Genomic DNA, 10,127 nt, shown 5'->3' on the forward strand with positions numbered 1-10,127 from the left:
TTGGGGATAAACTAATTTCTTGGTTGAAATTGTTGTATGGAAATGCTAAAGGGAGAATAAAAGTAAATGGTACATTGACTGATGTTTTTAATCTAGGGAGGTCCATCAGACAAGGATGTCCCCTGTCTGCAATCCTCTATAGTATCTCTGCGCCACTAGCTATTTTTGTTAGCAGGATAGGAGGATCTTAGGTATTGACATGCCGTTTGGGAAAAATAGTATGATTTATCAGTTTGCGGATGATACGAGCTTCACTGTTAAAAATTTAAAGAGCATTGAATATGTGATGGAGGACCTGGAGATTTATGGGGAGGCATCGGGTGCTAAAATAAACGTGGGAAAAAACTGAAATCATGTTCTTTGGGAAGCGGGAAATAAACAGACGGAATCCCATTTAAGATCAGGGATGATTTTATTAGAATTTAGGGATAAATATAGGATTGAAGGAAGAGAAAGCAAGGGATGAAACTTGGGGGGGTGCTAAATAAAATCAGGAATACGCTTAATTTCTGGAAATTAAGACAATTGAAATTGAGGGGTAAAGTAATTGTGGTGAATGCATTGTTAATGTCTAAAATAAACTATGTTCTGGGAGTGTTGGATATGCCGGGGTGGGTGTTAAAGGAGCTGAAAAATACAGTGAATAATTTCATTTGGGGAGGGAAGAATATAAGGATATCAATGAAGACACTGATAGGATGTAAGGATAGAGGAGGGTTGAATTTAGTAGATTTAGTTTTGAAGAAAAATGCAATGAGGATTAAAACGGTTCAGAAGTTCTTTATATGGTGAGCGGGAGTATGGGTGGAAGATGTATTTTAAGCAATTCTTACAACAGGGGGGGTGTGGTGATGATGGAATTTTTATGAGCCTAAAGAAAGGTAGCGATAATAAAATACCGTTGTTTTATCAGGAAGTGTTCAGTGCATGCGGAGTTCTTAAAAGAAAGAGTATTTTATGAGTGTACAGAAATCAATCAAGTTTTTAAGCAACCAATTTTCTTAAACCCCAGGATAACGAATAATGCAAGGATGATGGACAATGCTCTATTCATCCTGGCCGGTGTGAGGCAAATAAAGGATATAGCCTATGAGTATGTGCCTGGTTTTTTACCTGAGAGGGCAATTTTTGACTCGATCTTAGAATGTGATGAAGATGCAAGGATGACAACGGTGCAAAATGTGTATGGGAAAATTAAAGCGAGTTTGCCAGTGAATTGGGTGAATTTAATAAGGAAACAATCTGTACAACGGGGTGAGTGTGCCATGCCAGTCCTATTTGTGGATTATGCTGGGTTAGGAAACTGTTCAAAGAGGTCAAAATGAAAAAATATATATGATGCTATTAGAAGGAGAATTCAAAATACCAGAGGGTGAAAGAGTGTGGAAAATGTATTTGCCAGAATTAAATGTGGTGGAAATGTGGAAGAATGTGTGTGTAAAGTTTAAAACTGCAGAATGTGCTGATCTAGATTTTAAAATGAGGCATAATAGAGTTTTTACTGTAGTGATTCACCAGTTCAATAAGAATGTCAGAAGAGAGTGTGATTTGTGTGTGTGCGTGACCAGAAACCCTATTTCATTTATTTTGGGAATGTGTAGAGGTGGAGGGTTTTCACAAGAAAGTCAAGGAGTGGGTGAGGGTGAATTGGAGGGAGGGAATTTTAGAGGGAGGGAGTGGAGGAAGATCTTTTTGTTGGGGATAAATGAAAAGGTAAAGAGTGGGAAAGTAAATTTATTGAATGTGATGTTAAGTATAGCAAGGTATGCGATATGGTGTAGAAGAAATTTCATGCATTTTGAAGGGAAGAGGATGGGGGTGTGGGAGGTGTTTGTAGCTCAGGTGAGAAAATATGTTTACATGATGTTTTTTATTTGGAGAGAGAGGTTTTTGTGGACTGGTTTGTTGATGAAAGTGATGTGGTAAATCTGGATGAGGGTGGGAATGTGAGATTAAAGTTTTAGTTTTAATTATTATTGATGTAAAGTGGTTGAGGGGGATTTTTTTGTGCTAATCTGTTATTTGCTTTAAAGGTCCCTTGGGCTGAATATGTACAGAACATGTATAAAGTGCTTGTATGATTGTTCTTTGTAAATGATTGTATACTTTTGATAAATAAAAAAAAAAAAAAAAAAAAAGCGCGCCCGATCTCGTCTGATCTCGGAAGCTAAGCAGGGTGGGGCCTGGTTAGTACTTGGATGGGAGACCGCCTGGGAATACCAGGTGCCGTAAGCTTTTGTCCCATCTTCCTGCCTATCTTACAGCAGGAATGCCGCTTCCTCTGTAGTTGAGACAGGGCACGCCAAAACTACTTTTATTTTGCAGCCTGTATTTCACGCTCTGTTTTGCACTTCTGTTTTATGTCACGTCGCTTTCGGCAGTCGGGTATTAGGCGCTGGAAAGTCACCTCTGTAAAGTCTGCACTGCTGCCGAATGAATGAGCGCAGTCTGGGTTTTGGGCACAATGACCCAATACGTCGTCCACAAGGACGTGTGGCTCACCGATGTACGTTTTGAGCAATTTCGGACAAAAATGGACTTGGAACAGAGCCAAATGTTTGATCAGGCCATACGGAAAATTCTTGTTGGGTGGAGTAGTTATTTCTTAGTTTTGCTGTTGACTGTTAGAGAAAATCCCCATTATTGTTGATTGCTATGTGAAATACAGATCTGCCAGTGTTATTTTGGCCGTATAAAGGGTCTGTCTTCAGCAGCCGCTGTGGCTTACGGCCACACCACCCTGAGCGCGCCGATCTCGTCTGATCTCGGAAGCTAAGCAGGGTCGGGCCTGGTTAGTACTTGGATGGGAGACCGCCTGGGAATACCAGGTGCCGTAAGCTTTTTGTCCCATCTTTTCCTGCCTATCTTACAGCAGCAGAATGCCGCTTCCTCTGTAGTTGAGACAGGGCACGCCCAAACTACTTTTATTTTGCAGCCTGTATTTCACGCTCTGTTTTGCACTTCTGTTTTATGTCACGTCGCTTTCGGCAATCGGGTATTAGGCGCTGGAAAGTCACCTCTGTAAAGTCTGCACTGCTGCCGAATGAATGAGCGCAGTCTGGGTTTTGGGCACAATGACCCAATACGTCGTCACAAGGACGTGTGGCTCACCGATGTACGTTTTGAGCAATTTCGGACGAAAATGGACTTGGAAACAGAGCCAAATGTTTGATCAGGCCATACGGAAAATTCTTGTTGGGTGGAGTAGTTATTTCTTAGTTTTGCTGTTGACTGTTAGAGAAAATCCCCATTATTGTTGATTGCTATGTGAAATAACAGATCTGCCAGTGTTATTTTGGCACGTATAAAGGGTCTGTCTTCAGCAGCCGCTGTGGCTTACGGCCACACCACCCTGAGCGCGCCTACAGGTGAAGCAGTGCAGTGTGGGAGCTTGTGAAAATAGCTTGTGAGGTTTTTTGGTTTTTTTGGTTTAATAGAACTATATCTGGCTTTTTGCTTTTTTTTCTTTTTTTACTGAGAGTGTCATCCCCAGACAGCGGCTGCTGTTTGGGGAATTTCCCCTTTAAGTTTCGTTTTTACGGCATGACGATGGAGAAGAGACCGGAGAGAGAGACGAGACATGTGGACGGTGGAGACAAAGGAGGAAGAATCTATGAGAGACAGCTGACTTTATTAGCAGAGATCGATGGGGAGGACAATATAACAATGATGGAGCTGCTGAGAAAAGTAAAAGAAGAGTGTGGTGAAGTAATCGGCTGTAGATTCAAGTCACTGAAGTCTTATGAATTAACAATGAAGGACGCACGAGGAAAAGAAAAGCTGATGGATGGACTTAAGATTAAAGACAGCCGGATAATGGGAAAGGAGCTAGGAAACGACGAGTTGGTCGTTTCTTTTATTAATTTGCCGACGTATATTGAAGACGAGGAGATTTTGGAGAAACTGAAAGAGTGGGGAGTGAAGGCGATCTCCCCGATTAAGCGGCGGATGTGGCCGGGAACATCAATTGCCGATGGGACAAGATTTATGAAAGTGAAATTCACTGAGACTGTTAAATCACTGCCGTACTCAACAAAGTTTGAGACAGTTGGGGGTTCTGAACATTTCAGGGTCATTCATGATCGGCAAATAAAAGTGTGCTGACTCTGCATCCGACCGGGGCATGTAGTGAGAGACTGCCCGACGTTTAAATGTTTCAAATGTGGGAACCAAGGACACTATGCCCGAGAATGTGTGGTGACGGAGAGATGCCAGGATTGCAGAGAGAAAGTGACTCTGTGTATATGTGGGGCATCGGCTGCTTTCAGAGGAGAGATTCCCTACTCTGACATCTCGTCTAGCAGAGGGGACCTGGTGGAGGAGGTGGAAGATCCGACGGGGAGAGGGAGGAGGAGTTGGCGGAGGCGGCGGATGAGCTGACGGAAGAGAGGGAGGAGGTGGAGATCGGTGGCGGGCGAATCTGGTCGCTGGAAGCGGAGGAGTTGGACAGCAGTCTCGAAGATGCTGGCTCGAGGATAACTGCGGTCAGCGAGGACGCAGGAGATGAGAGAGATCGATTAGGTGAGAAAACTGGAGGAGGAGGGCGTGTGTTGTAGACGAGAGAGACGGCCATGTGCGCTCTTCTCAGCTGAGCGCAGGCAGTACGGAGACGGACGTGAATCTGAGAAGTAGCGGAGAAGAGATGGATATCAGTGAGGACATGATAAGGCAATTGAAAAGGAAGAAGAAAGGGAAAGAGAAGATGAACGTGAAAAAATGAAAGGTATGAATGAAGCTCTGCAGTTATTTCTTTTTTTGTTGTTTCTTTGCATTATGAGCGCTCCAATTAAAATCTCTTCATTTAACTGTAACGGACTTAGAGACATTCGGAAAGCAGAGCAGGTTTTTGCTGGGCTAGACTCAGACATTTTATGTTTACAAGAAACTCATTGGAGCGATGAGCTTATGGACAGAATGAAGGTGATGTGGAGGGGGATCTCTTTGTGAATCATGGGGGGCAGAGGGAATGTGGAGTGGCAATTTTGACCAAAGAAGGAATTGTGGACAATGTTAAACAAATATTTAAGGATACTAAGGGCAGATTATTAGTTATTGAATTTGAACTGCAAAGTCTTCTGTTTCGTTTGGTAAATGTCTATGCACCTAATATTGAAACAGAGAGAAAAACGTTTTTTGGGAAAATGAAGGGTTTAGTTAAAGGGAACTGTATTTTAGTTGGTGATTTTAATGTATGGTGTACGAGGCTTGATGCATGTAATGTTGCAATATTCAAGAACGATGCATCGAGAACAGTACTTAATAACATCCTGCTGACTGATGATTTGGTTGACGTATGGAGAGAGGATAATCCATATAAAAGAAAATTTTCCAGAAGGCAAATGGTGTTGGGCAGCTTGAAACAAAGTAGGATTGATTTATGTTTAGTTAAAAGAAATGTTGTAAGTTTGGTAGGAAGGATAAGTTATAAGTTTATAGGTTTAAGTGATCATGCCGCCGTGTCCTTTCTCTTGGGTGAAAAAAAGGGGTGGGAAGGGAGGTGGATTATGGTGTTTAAATGCTTCTCTGTTGGAGGAGCCGAAATATAAAAAATGTATTACCGATTGTATAAAGTTTGAAAAAGGAAGTCCGCTGTACGAGGGGAACATCTGTGACTGGTGGGAAATGGTTAAAACTAAATTAAAGAAAATAAGTATCAGATATGCTAAGAGGAGGAGTTTTAGGAAGAAACAAAAGGAGAAAGAGATGACTGATAACTTAGAGAGAGAGGAAGAGAGATTAGAGAGAGATCCAAATTTAGATAGGTCTAAACTGTTGCAACTGCAAAGCGAATTGGAAAATTTGGAAAAAGAAAAATGCATGGGAGCAATTATAAGGAGCAAGGCTAAGTATGTGGTGGAGGGGAGAGAAATCTACAAAGTTTTTTCTAAACCTGGAGAAAAAGAAACAAAGGGGAAATTTTATTGCTGAATTGGAAAATGAAAAAGGTGAGAAAATAAGTGACCTGGTGGGTATTCTTGAGGAGGTTCAAAAGTTTTATATGAAGTTATTTGATAAAGAAAGTATTAATGAAGAATGTGTAGATAGATTGTTGAGTGCTGTAGATGTTCAACTGTCTGATGATGATAAACAGATCTGTGATGCTGACATTACAGTAGAAGAAATAAAAGTGGCGATTGATCAAGCAAAAAAATACAAAAGCCCAGGATCAGACGGGTTAACAAATGAATTCTATAAAACCTTTGCGGATAGTTTGGTGCCAATATTGGCGAAACTATATGGGCATATGGAGGAAAGGAAGGTGGTGCAGAGTCCATAACGAAAGGCATAATCACAATTTTATATAAGAACAAGGGAAATGCACACAAACTGGAGAACTACAGACCACTAAGTTTATTAAATGGGTTATAAAATATTGGCTAAAGTCTTTGCCAACAGAATTAAGAGGGTGGTAGGAAGTATTATCTCAAATACACAAGGATACAGCATACCGGAGAAGAGACATAACAGATACTATTTGTTCTGTTAGGGATGTGGTGGGGCATATGAATAAAGAAAGATGAGGGGGGAGTTCTTTTAAGTGTGGATTTAAATAAAGCCTTTGACAGAGTGGAACATGACTACTTATGGCAAACAATGTATAAATTTGGGTTCGGTGAAAGACTGGTGTCATGGTTAAAACTGCTCTATGATAATGCAAAAAGTTGCGTCAAAGTGAATGGGGTGCTTACAGAAGTATTTGCTTTGAGGAGATCTATAAGACAGGGGTGCCCTCTGTCTGCTATACTGTATAGTATTTCCGCGGAGCCGTTTGCGGCCTTTGTTAAGAAAGATACAAGAATAAGCAGTGTCGATATTCCTTTTGGTAAAAAAGTTTAATATATCAGTATGCGGATGATACAAGTATTACTGTAAAAGATTTGGAGAGTGTGAATTATGTGTTGGAAGATTTAAGACTGTATGAGAAGGCATCGGGAGCTAAGATTAATGTAGAAAAGTCGGAAATAATGTTCTTTGGTAAAGTAAATAAAGAGAAGGTTGGGGTGCCGTTTAAAGTTAGGGATGATTTTATAAAGATTTTAGGAATAAATATAGGAACTAAGGAAAAGGAAGCCAGGGATGAGACCTGGACAGGTGTTTTGAATAAGATCAAAAATACATTAAATTACTGGAAGCTAAGACAGCTAAAATTGAAGGGCAAGGTGATAGTGGTAAATACTTTGTTATTGTCAAAAAATAAATTATGTTTTAGGTGTTTTAGATTTGCCGGATTGGGTTTTTAAAGATTTGAATAACATGATAAGCAACTTTATATGGGGAGGGAAAAATGTAAGAATTGCTATGAAAACACTGATTGGTAAGGTGAAGAGCGGTGGGCTAAATCTGCTAGATATAAAAGCAAAAAAAAGTGCAATAAGAATCAAAATGGTACAGAAATTCTTGTATGGGGAAATAGAGTATGGTTGGAAAGTGTTTTTTAAGCAGTTTTTATTTGATAGTGGAGGATGCGGGCAGGCGGGGATCTTTATGTGTTTAACAAAGGGATGTGTGGGATAAATTGCCATTGTTTTATAAGGAGGTGTTTGATTGGGCGGGGTTCTTACAGAAAAAAGTGGTGTATGATTGTAAGGATATGAATCAAGTTATTCAGCAGCCTATATTTCTCAATCCCAAAGTAATCGACAAGGGGACCATGTTGCAAAATGAAAAGTTTGTTCTGGCTGGGATAAGACAGTTTAAAGACATTGCATATGAGTATGTACCGGGCTTATTACCAGCGAGAGCCATATATGATTGTGTAATGGAGTGGGATGAGGATGTTAAAAGGGCTGCTGTGGACAATATGTATGATAAAATCAAAAAGAAGCATGCCTGTTAACTGGATGAAAATCATTGACAAGCAAACAGTTAGGCTAGAAAGGTGCAACATGCCTGATTCTTTGTCAATTGTGGCGGGATGAGGAAGAATTTTAATGGTATAAAGCTGAAGGTGATTTATGAGGCAATGTTTGGAGAAGGAATTTAAAACACCTGCGCGGAGGAAATGTGGAGGATATATATGTCGGACATGGATGTTAAAAAAATATGGGTAAATTTAAATGTGAGATATAATAGTCCAGAATGTGAAGATCTGGATTTTAAAATCAGACACAATAGAATATATACTAATGTGGTCCTGCATCAAGTGAATAAGGAGGTAAAAAGGGAGTGTGATGTTTGTGGTTTGGAACCTGAAAATTTGTTGCACTTGTTTTTTAAATGTATAGAGGTGAGAGAATTTCACAAAAAATTAGAGGTATGGGTGAGAAAGAATTGGAAGATGGGGATTTTGGATGGGAGGGATTGGAGGTGCATCTTTTTGTTTGGGCTGGAAAAAAAGAAGAGTGGTTTTAAAACAAATCTAGTTAACATAATGTTAAGTTTAGCGAGATATGCAATTTGGTGTCGAAGGAATTATGCACATTTGAAAAAAAGAAACTGGATGCATGGAAGTTGTTTGTAGTACATGTTAGGAGATATGTGCTTATGATGGCTAATTATTTGGATGAGGATATATTTAAAGAGTGGTTTATAGATGAAAGTATGGTGATTGGGAAGGATGATACTGGAAAGTTGGTGATGTCTTTTTAGGATTCTTTTTGGTTGTATATGTTGCTTTTTATTGTTTTTATGTTCTGACTTTGTGCTTTTTGTCTTTGTTATTATTTGTGGATTTAGTTGTTGTATATACACCTGCGTATATGTCTTGTGTACTTTATTTTTGGGGTTTTTGGGAAGTGTATGTTGATTTGAGCAAAGTGTGTGTATATGTGTATATGTGATAAACTTTTGATAAAAAAAAAAAAAAAAAAAAAAGCGCGCCCGATCTCGTCTGATAGCTAAGCAGGGTCGGGCCTGGTTAGTACTTGGATGGGAGACCGCCTGGGAATACCAGGTGCCGTAAGCTTTTTGTCCCCATCTTTTCCTGCCTATCTTACAGCAGCAGAATGCCGCTTCCTCTGTAGTTGAGACAGGGCACGCCCAAACTACTTTTATTTTGCAGCCTGTATTTCACGCTCTGTTTTGCACTTCTGTTTTATGTCACGTCGCTTTCGGCAATCGGGTATTAGGCGCTGGAAAGTCACCTCTGTAAAGTCTGCACTGCTGCCGAATGAATGAGCGCAGTCTGGGTTTTGGGCACAATGACCCAATACGTCGTCCACAAGGACGTGGCTCACCGATGTACGTTTTGAGCAATTTCGGACGAAAATGGACTTGGAACAGAGCCAAATGTTTGATCAGGCCATACGGAAAATTCTTGTTGGGTGGAGTAGTTATTTCTTAGTTTTGCTGTTGACTGTTAGAGAAATCCCCATTATTGTTGATTGCTATGTGAAATAACAGATCTGCCAGTGTTATTTTGGCACGTATAAAGGGTCTGTCTTCAGCAGCCGCTGTGGCTTACGGCCACACCACCCTGAGCGCGCCCGATCTCGTCTGATCTCGGAAGCTAAGCAGGGTCGGGCCTGGTTAGTACTTGGATGGGAGACCGCCTGGGAATACCAGGTGCCGTAAGCTTTTTGTCCCCATCTTTTCTGCCTATCTTACAGCAGCAGAATGCCGCTTCCTCTGTAGTTGAGACAGGGGCCCCAAAACTACTTTTATTTTGCAGCCTGTATTTCACGCTCTGTTTTGCACTTCTGTTTTATGTCACGTCGCTTTCGGCAATCGGGTATTAGGCGCTGGAAAGTCACCTCTGTAAAGTCTGCACTGCTGCCGAATGAATGAGCGCAGTCTGGGTTTTTTGGGCACAATGACCCAATACGTCGTCCACAAGGACGTGTGGCTCACCGATGTACGTTTTGAGCAATTTCGGACGAAAATGGACTTGGAACAGAGCCAAATGTTTGATCAGGCCATACGGAAAATTCTTGTTGGGTGGAGTAGTTATTTCTTAGTTTTGCTGTTGACTGTTAGAGAAAATCCCCATTATTGTTGATTGCTATGTGAAATAACAGATCTGCCAGTGTTATTTTGGCACGTATAAAGGGTCTGTCTTCAGCAGCCGCTGTGGCTTACGGCCACACCACCTGAGCGCGCCGATCTCGTCTGATCTCGGAAGCTAAGCAGGGTCGGGCCTGGTTAGTACTTGGATGGGAGACCGCCTGGGAATACCAGGTGCCGTAAGC

The 10,127-nt window shown here is 41.0% G+C and overlaps 2 non-coding genes and 1 pseudogene across 2 annotated transcripts; all 3 read left to right on the forward strand.

The window, feature by feature from the left end:
• The first annotated feature begins 2,722 nt into the window (after window positions 1–2,722).
• On the forward strand, window positions 2,723–2,840 carry LOC127140891 (5S ribosomal RNA). The gene has a single exon (XR_007811392.1). It is a non-coding gene; the product is annotated as a 5S ribosomal RNA (ribosomal RNA).
• A 6,557-nt stretch (window positions 2,841–9,397) lies between these two features.
• Window positions 9,398–9,516, forward strand: LOC127140890 (5S ribosomal RNA). Its single transcript, XR_007811391.1, has one exon. It is a non-coding gene; the product is annotated as a 5S ribosomal RNA (ribosomal RNA).
• A 495-nt stretch (window positions 9,517–10,011) lies between these two features.
• Window positions 10,012–10,127, forward strand: LOC127140892 (uncharacterized; annotated as a pseudogene).

Source organism: Lates calcarifer, unplaced genomic scaffold (genome assembly GCF_001640805.2).
Source record: "Lates calcarifer isolate ASB-BC8 unplaced genomic scaffold, TLL_Latcal_v3 _unitig_5384_quiver_3473, whole genome shotgun sequence".
NCBI classification, from domain to species: domain Eukaryota; kingdom Metazoa; phylum Chordata; class Actinopteri; family Centropomidae; genus Lates; species Lates calcarifer.